Below are 8,843 nucleotides of genomic sequence, written 5' to 3'. Positions count from 1 at the left end.
TCACTTTCCTTTGGAAAGAATTTTCTGTAACCACAGTTTCCTTATGGCATTCTTCATGTCAGTATTTCTAAGGGAATAAATGAGAGGGTTGAATATGGGAGCAATGATGGTACAAAAGAGAGCAAACACCTTATCATCACTGACAGAACTGCCTGTGGGTACATAGGTGAAGATGAGGGGCATAGATAACATGAGGACCACAGTAATGTGTGATCCACAGGTGGAGAGTATATTGCACCAACCCTCTGAGGAGTGAGTCCTCAAGATGTTCAGGATGATGATATAAGAATAATGCAAGAAGGGTCAAAATAGACAACTTCCCAGTATCAATAATGATCACAATTAGAAGCAAAAAAGTATCTGTGCAGGCCAGCTTTAGCAGAGGAAATATATCATAGAAATAGTGATCGATTTTATTTGGGCCACAAAAAGGCAATTGAATAGTAATCAATACATGCAAGATTGAGTGAAAGAAAGCCCCTATGCAAGATGCCTCTACAATAAGTCAGCAAACTTGTCTACTCATGATGACTATGTAATACAATGGTTTGCAGATGGCTACGTAGCCATCAAATTCCATGGTCACCAGGATGAAGATTTCAGTGCCACCAAATAAATGACCATAAAACAGCTGTGCCATGCAATTGTTGTAGGAGATGGTTGTTCTCTTAGCCAATAAATCTACAACTAGTTTTGCAGCAATAGCAGAGTTGAAGCAGACATCTGTGAAGGATAAGTACCTGAGGAAGTACATGGGTTGTTGATTGAGTTGACTAAGTTTGATGGTGGTCAGGATGAAGAGGTTTTCCATCAATATCACAAAGTAGCAAAGTGAAAAGAAAAGAAAACAGACTTCCATAACCTCTTGATTATTGAACAGACCCAGCAGGATAAATTCAGTGACGTTGTTTCTTTCCCCCATCACTTCAGCACTTAGATGAAACTATAGGGAAAGTTTGTGTACCTAAAAACTAGAAAAATCCAGAATAATGCTAGTTATAATATTAAATACCCACCAGTGATAACTATTAATTACCCATACCATCAAGGGAGAAAACATGATGTTTATTAGATTATTGGATCCACCCCCCCGACAGGTAAACTAGTCCTTGATCTTCTAATTTGCTTATAGTATTGTCTTTTTTATGTCTAAATACTGTATCCATTTGGCTCTTATCTTGGTAATGGGTGTGAGGTGTTGGTCTAATCTAAGTTTCTTCCATACTAACTTCCAATTTTCCCAGTAGATTTTGATCAAAGAGAGAGTTTTTATCCCAATCGCTGGACTCTTTGGGTTTATGAAACATCAGATTACTATAATCATTTCCTGCTATTGCACCTGGTCTATTCCACTGGTCCACCACTCTATTTCTTCTTTTTTATTTAAAAAAGTTTATTTTTTAAAAAAATACAACATATGTAAACATCTTTCAGTCATAAGGCTTTGTAAAACAGCGTATCGAGTAGATACCTTAAATTTCTGCAGTATAAGCACCTTAAATTGTTTACTAACAGTGATCACCTTAATTTATCTTTTATCTTAGTAAGACTATTCAATCACGAAAATAAATACAACCACATAGTACCATAATCAGCAACACATTAAAAGAAATCACAAATTTACAACAAATCTCAATCATCTCCCCCACTTCCCTACCCTGAATTATCTGCAGTGTCATTTAAGATTGAATCCATACTTTGATAGATAATTGCCTTTATTTATATTTTCATAGCTCAATTCATCAGAATGCAAACTGGCCTAGTAAAGCTACTAAGAGGTCTAAAGTTGTATGGTTAGGAAAAGTTGTATTATAAGGAAATACAGTATGCAAACATATGCTGTTTCTGTAGAAATAAAATTATAGGTAAGCAAATTAGGTTTTTTGTGGGGGATTTTGTGCACAAATTCATCATTTCAGGCATTTCCTGCAATTTTGTCTGAAGGTCACAAAAACTAATGGCTGAAAACTACGTGGTCAACAATGTTGGTGCGATGTATTAATAAAGACCCAAATCTAAAACTCATAATTTAACAATTTATCAAAAACTGAAATTTACAGTGAACAATGATTTAATAAAATAATAATGAATTAAGTACCTGAGATTTTATTGCAACCTAGAAATTGTTTCCTTCAGGATAAAATGTAACATTATTATCATAATCCTTTTATACTCTGATCATAGTACCAAAAAAATTACAAAAATGTACTAAAAAGATATAGCTTTATAATTTAAGCTACCATATTTTTGAAAAATTGCTTACTATGCACTTCAAACCTGAAATTCCAATTTTCAATTACTAAAAATTTCAGTTTAGTAAAATGTATCTATTTAAATTGAGTAGAAATTTTAATGAAAAAAATAAGCAATATTACTTTAAAAAATTATGGCAATTAAAAAATAAGTGTGCTTGCAAACTGATAATAGTAAACAGAGGTGATAATTCACATAAGATTTTCTAGAAAGAAACGCATATAATTTGACAAGAGCACCATCATCCAAATAGAATTACAATTTTTAACAATTCAGCAGTTTATGAAATTCTTAGCTTTACTCAGGTATATAATTCTATACTCACATTTTTGAGTAATTTCTCATTGCCTTTGTCTTTTAACAGCTAAGATTACTTGAGAAGTCAAATAATTTTGCAAAATATTTAATTCCCAAGAGCTGATCTTTGATCTTGAAATGTGTTTATTTAAATAATAAATTTTATTTGGCTTATGGTGCCAGGTAATTTTGTTGTCACTAAAATTATATTACTTTTGAAATAAAAAGTTTCACTTAAATTCAGTTTTACTTATTACGAAAACTATTTCTAGAGAATAAGAGTTGTGCATTTTCAGGTACCAAATAAAATGGTTATTTTAGTTTAGGAGAGAATCTTAGGACTTTCTCACCAAAAGAAGAGGCAACTGAAAAAGTTTTTTCAATGGGTACAAGATCATCATTCAGATACATTAGGCTCGTCATAAATTCTACTGGAATAAGTATTTATAAAGTATATACAAAACAGGGTTTTCACTACATAATCTGCCTGACAATCATAATGTTAAGAGTTAGGAAGTTTAAGAGAATACCACATTGATCTCAGTCAACCATCTTCAAAATTATGCAACACTAGCAAGAGAAAGAGAGTCAACTTCAGAGGCTAGAACGCATAGGTTCAAAGCCCATTCTGGTACCCTGGTGTGTGACTCCAGGTAAATCATCTCACTTCCCAGGGTTCTAGGCAACTCTCTAAGATTGGAAGTTGCAGAAAAGGGGTCAGCTTAGGGGAAACTTCCAATTTCTCTACCTATTCTAGTGGTTTTCTGCATGACATCATTCAAAATTACAGATTTATAGCATTTTATTATTTTTTGGGGGGGAGGGGGGAAGTACCATCATTTTTAGTATGTTTATCTTTCTTTTTGTGACTGTGGTTAAAGAGGGGGAAAGGGAGAAAGAGAAAACAAAGCTAATGGTTAAGACTGATCAATAAAGGCCCTATCCAGCAAATAGTTTTACTTTACTGTGCTTGTAGGTTTACACTTCTGTGCATTTCAAGTTACTAGGTGTGGTTCCAGTGAAAAAGACAATACAGACAAGCTAACAATGGTCATATTTTTCCAAAATTTAAAAGACATTTACTACTGTTTTCGTAACATGGCCACAGCTTTTGAAAATACAGCAGCATGAAACATTAGAAGTAGACACATGATTTTAAGTCATTCTCATCACAAACAGAAATGCTTTTAAAAGCATAAGGCACTTAACGTTAAGACAGAAATTCTTTCTCCAGCTCATATATAAATGGCGGGCTAGTCTTGCTCTTCATTCTGCATAGAGGCACAGTGTAGTCCCTGTTCTGACCTTCCACATCAATGTCCAGCAGTGAAGGGACATGCAGTTTAGTTCTTTCCTTGGAACTGAGCAGACAGTCAGCATTTGGTCCTGGGTGACCTTTTAAACAGTCTGTCTGAGCAGTACTCAGTTTTCCACTTTCTGGAAGAACCTGCTGAGGATTTAATCGACTTCTCAGAGAAGGACGAGGTCTGGGGATGACACTGACGGCATTTTGTTTTTCAAGGAGGCCTTCATTTGGCAGATGTCTCTGATGAACAAATGGGAAGTGGAGCGTCCCAGAAACTTGAAGAACTGGCAGTTCAGAGAGTCCATTGGTTGAACAAGTACCTGTAGTCTGGAAAGCATTTCCATCAGATACAATCCTCTATGACACAATACCCTCATTTTTGACGATGCATTATTTGGCACATTTCCAGGCACCTGCTTTGTGAAAGGAGGGGAAGGCACATTTTTCAGCAGGCTGTGGTCAATCACAAGTCCTGAAATTGAAGTAGGCTCACATTTACTTCCCTGAATTAGAGGGGAAACTCCTCTAATGGGAATGTCTGTATCACAAGTACCCACACATATGTCTTCACTGTCAGAGTTTAGCAAACATGTTGTGGAGATGGAAGGCATAGACAGGAGGTTCACAGTGTGTGATGATGGGCTTAATGATGGGAGGTTACCATCTTCTCTTTTACATTGCAATCTGGTAGGAGGACTGGAACTTCTTTGTAATTTAGAAGCACGTTGAAATATTCCCTCCCGTTTCTTCTTATCTTCTTTGGGTAACAATTCCTCAGGAGGTTGTGCTTTATTTAGTTCCCCTAATATCCAATCCCAAAGCTACAGAAGCCAATAATGCAGCACACCCATACAAGGCAGATTCAGTTTTCTTTTGGGGGGGCTGTTCTGCTAAGACTCTTTGTGGGAGTCATTTGGGGAGTGCTGGCTGCAGAACTTGCAGAGGTTCCCTCTTCCAGGCTCGCAGGTTCTACAGGGTTATCACCCGGATCGTCTTTCCAAAGAGCTGGACCAACATGGGCCTGAGTTGTCGGTTTCACTTGCTTTGGTCTTCTGTTGTCCGGTGCATCAGGGGAAAGTTTCCGCTGCCGACAGACACCTTGTTGGTCCACAAATAATGAAGCGAAAGGCACAGCTTTCTGGTTTTTCCTCAAGATAGTCGACCAAGGATTACTGCCATCAGAACGGGGTCTTACTCTTTCTTTGCGGTCCGTACGGTCTTTTGTTTGAATTGAACTTGGTCTCCATGGACAACCTTTCTTTTTGAAGTTTCTCTTCACATCTTCAAATTCTTCTTGACGAGAGACTGTGCTTTTGCCCCAGCTTCTGCTGCTTTCATCTGACGGGAGCTGTGTAGCTGGAAGTCGAGGAATTATTGTTGGACTACTCGGTGGCCTAGAGCTGTTACTGTTTAAACTTCTTCGTTTGTCCAAATGTGGGGAGGCCTGCACTGTTATTTTGTGCTGGAAGCCTGAGGGTAAACTAATGCGATGTCCGTCTTTCAGTTTCAAACGGCTTCTCTTAAATTTTCCTTTCCTCCTTTTGACATTAGGTTTTTCTTGATTTAACCGGACTATCAACATATTAAGTTCTCGCTCTAAAGCATCAGTGTCTCTTTCTGGTAGTTGCTCACGCCTCCTGAACAACTCTTCCTGAGACTTCTGCTGAAGAGCGGCTCTAGTTGGCTCTTCTTCACCGGATCGCAGTTCCTTTTGTTCTCAAGTCATCAAGCATTTGCTGAATGTCTAGTTTCCAGTCATCTTGCATAGAATGGGAGGACGCTTGAGGCGTTTCAGTCCTAACTGCCCCTGGCATGGCAGTCCTCAGCTGTTCAGGAATGAAAGCAGGTGATGGCCGAGTGTGAGGATCTTGCTGGCAGCATTCTTTCATTAGCTTAGCAAATGGCTCAGGCCGGGGAGATGGAATGGGCAAAGGGAGCTTATCCACAGCTACTCCAGGAGCCACAGCAAGGCCATCGATGCACCACAGGGAACTTCTCCTGTGAGTAGTTCCCACAGCAACTCTCCCTAACTCCTTTAGAAAACAAGTTCAGGGGCCATCCGCGCACATGCAGCAGCTGCACTCGGTTTGGTTTTTCTATGCCATTGCCGAGCGAGCCCAAGCATTCCGGAGCCAGCCCAAGCATTGCCGAGCCAGGCCAAGCATTCCGGGGCCAGCCCAAGCATTGCCTAGAGAGCCCAAGCATTGCCGAGAGAGCCCAAGCATTGCCTATCCAGGCCAAGCATTGCCGAGCCAGCCCAAGATCTGTAATCTTCGAGCTTTTATTGCAGATGTCCTCATGCTCTATCTGCTCAGGTAGTAAAACGCTGCTGGACTTGAGCTCGCGCTGCAGGCTGGGCACGACGGCCTCCTCGCGCAGGTACAGCGTCCCGCGCGCGTTCTGCACGGCCCAGCGGACCAGGATGCGGGGCGGGATGCGGCCGGGCGCGGGCCGGGCGCGGCTTCGGGGGCCCGGCGGCGGCCGCCCGGGCCCGGTTGAGGGCGCCGCCGCGGGCGAACTCGAGGACGGGGCAGAGGTTGGGCGGCCGCAGGCAGACGCCCAGCAGCTGGATGATGGTGGGGCGGCGCAGCACGGAGAAGAGCCCGGCCCCCCGCAGCACGGAGAAGAGCCCGGCCCCCCGCACGGAGAAGAGCCCGGCCCCCCGCAGCACGGAGAAGAGCCCGGCCCCCCGCACGGAGAAGAGCCCGGCCTCCCGCAGCACGGAGAAGAGCCCGGGCCCCCGCACGGAGAAGAGCCCGGGCCCCCGCACGGAGAAGAGCCCGGGCCCCCGCAGCACGGAGAAGAGCCCGGGCCCCCGCAGCACGGAGAAGAGCCCGGGCCCCCGCACGGAGAAGAGCCCGGCCCCCGCACGGAGAAGAGCCCGGCCCCCGCACGGAGAAGAGCCCGGCCCCCGCACGGAGAAGAGCCCGGCCCCCGCACGGAGAAGAGCCCGGCCCCCCGCAGCACGGAGAAGAGCCCGGCCCCCGCACGGAGAAGAGCCCGGCCCCCGCACGGAGAACAGCCCGGGCCCCCGCACGGAGAAGAGCCCGGCCCCCGCACGGAGAAGAGCCCGGCCCCCCGCACGGAGAAGAGCCCGGCCCCCCGCAGCGGAGAAGAGCCCGGCCCCCGCACGGAGAAGAGCCCGGCCCCCCGCAGCACGGAGAAGAGCCCGGCCCCCCGCATGGAGAAGAGCCCGGCCCCCCGCAGCACGGAGAAGAGCCCGGCCCCCCGCACGGAGAAGAGCCCGGCCTCCCGCAGCACGGAGAAGAGCCCGGCCCCCCGCAGCACGGAGAAGAGCCCGGCCCCCCCGCACGGAGAAGAGCCCGGCCCCCCGCAGCACGGAGAAGAGCCCGGCCCCCCGCATGGAGAAGAGCCCGGCCCCCCGCAGCACGGAGAAGAGCCCGGCCCCCCGCACGGAGAAGAGCCCGGCCTCCCGCAGCACGGAGAAGAGCCCGGGCCCCCGCACGGAGAAGAGCCCGGGCCCCCGCAGCACGGAGAAGAGCCCGGCCCCCCGCAGCACGGAGAAGAGCCCGGCCCCCCGCACGGAGAAGAGCCCGGGCCCCCGCAGCACGGAGAAGAGCCCGGCCCCCCGCACGGAGAAGAGCCCGGCCCCCCGCAGCACGGAGAAGAGCCCGGCCCCCCGCAGCACGGAGAAGAGCCCGGCCCCCCGCACGGAGAAGAGCCCGGGCCCCCGCAGCACGGAGAAGAGCCCGGCCCCCCGCAGCACGGAGAAGAGCCCGGGCCCCCGCACGGAGAAGAGCCCGGCCCCCCGCACGGAGAAGAGCCCGGCCCCCCGCAGCACGGAGAAGAGCCCGGCCCCCGCACGGAGAAGAGCCCGGCCCCCGCACGGAGAAGAGCCCGGCCCCCGCAGCACGGAGAAGAGCCCGGCCCCCCGCAGCACGGAGAAGAGCCCGGGCCCCCGCACGGAGAAGAGCCCGGCCCCCCGCAGCACGGAGAAGAGCCCGGGCCCCCGGCCCCCCGCAGCACGGAGAAGAGCCCGGGCCCCCCGCAGCACGGAGAAGAGCCCGGCCCCCCGCAGCCCCCGGCCCCCCGCACGCACGGAGAAGAGCCCGGCCCCCCGCAGCACGGAGAAGAGCCCGGCCCCCCGCAGCACGGAGAAGAGCCCGGCCCCCCGCAGCACGGAGAAGAGCCCGGCCCCCCGCACGGAGAAGAGCCCGGGCCCCCGCACCCGGCCCCCGCACGGAGACGGAGAAGAGCCCGGCCCCCCGCACGGAGAAGAGCCCGGCCCCCCGCAGCACGGAGAAGAGCCCGGGCCCCCGCACGGAGAAGAGCCCGGCCCCCGCACGGAGAAGAGCCCGGCCCCCGCACGGAGCACGGAGAAGAGCCCGGCCCCCCGCAGCACGGAGAAGAGCCCGGCCCCCCGCACGGAGAAGAGCCCGGCCCCCCGCAGCACGGAGAAGAGCCCGGCCCCCCGCAGCACGGAGAAGAGCCCGGCCCCCCGCAGCACGGAGAAGAGCCCGGCCCCCCGCAGCAAGGAGAAGAGCCCGGCCCCCCGCAGCACGGAGAAGAGCCCGGCCCCCCGCACGGAGAAGAGCCCGGCCCCCCGCAGCACGGAGAAGAGCCCGGCCCCCCGCAGCACGGAGAAGAGCCCCCGGCCCCCCGCAGCAAGGAGAAGAGCCCGGCCCCCCGCAGCACGGAGAAGAGCCCGGCCCCCCGCACGGAGAAGAGCCCGGCCCCCCGCACGGAGAAGAGCCCGGCCCCCCGCAGCACGGAGAAGAGCCCGGCCCCCCGCAGCACGGAGAAGAGCCCGGGCCCCCCGCAGCACGGAGAAGAGCCCGGGCCCCCGCAGCACGGAGAAGAGCCCGGCCCCCCGCACGGAGAAGAGCCCGGCCCCCCGCAGCACGGAGAAGAGCCCGGCCCCCCGCAGCACGGAGAAGAGCCCGGCCCCCCGCAGCACGGAGAAGAGCCCGGGCCCCCGCACGCCCCCGCAGCACGGAGAAGAGCCCGGCCCCCCGCAGCACGGAGA

At 50.7% G+C, this 8,843-nt stretch overlaps 2 pseudogenes; both read right to left on the bottom strand.

Moving 5' to 3' along the window:
- On the bottom strand, positions 1–922 carry LOC141516952 (olfactory receptor 4P4-like; annotated as a pseudogene).
- Positions 923–3,760: 2,838 nt separating this feature from the next.
- LOC141519627 (mitogen-activated protein kinase kinase kinase 21-like) lies at positions 3,761–7,220 on the bottom strand (annotated as a pseudogene).
- Between the last annotated feature and the right edge of the window lie 1,623 nt (positions 7,221–8,843).

Source organism: Macrotis lagotis, chromosome 3, assembly GCF_037893015.1.
Source record: "Macrotis lagotis isolate mMagLag1 chromosome 3, bilby.v1.9.chrom.fasta, whole genome shotgun sequence".
In the NCBI taxonomy this organism is placed as follows: Eukaryota; Metazoa; Chordata; class Mammalia; order Peramelemorphia; family Peramelidae; genus Macrotis; species Macrotis lagotis.
Note: the sequence above shows the minus strand (reverse complement) of the source record. Positions and strands in the feature narration are given on the sequence as shown.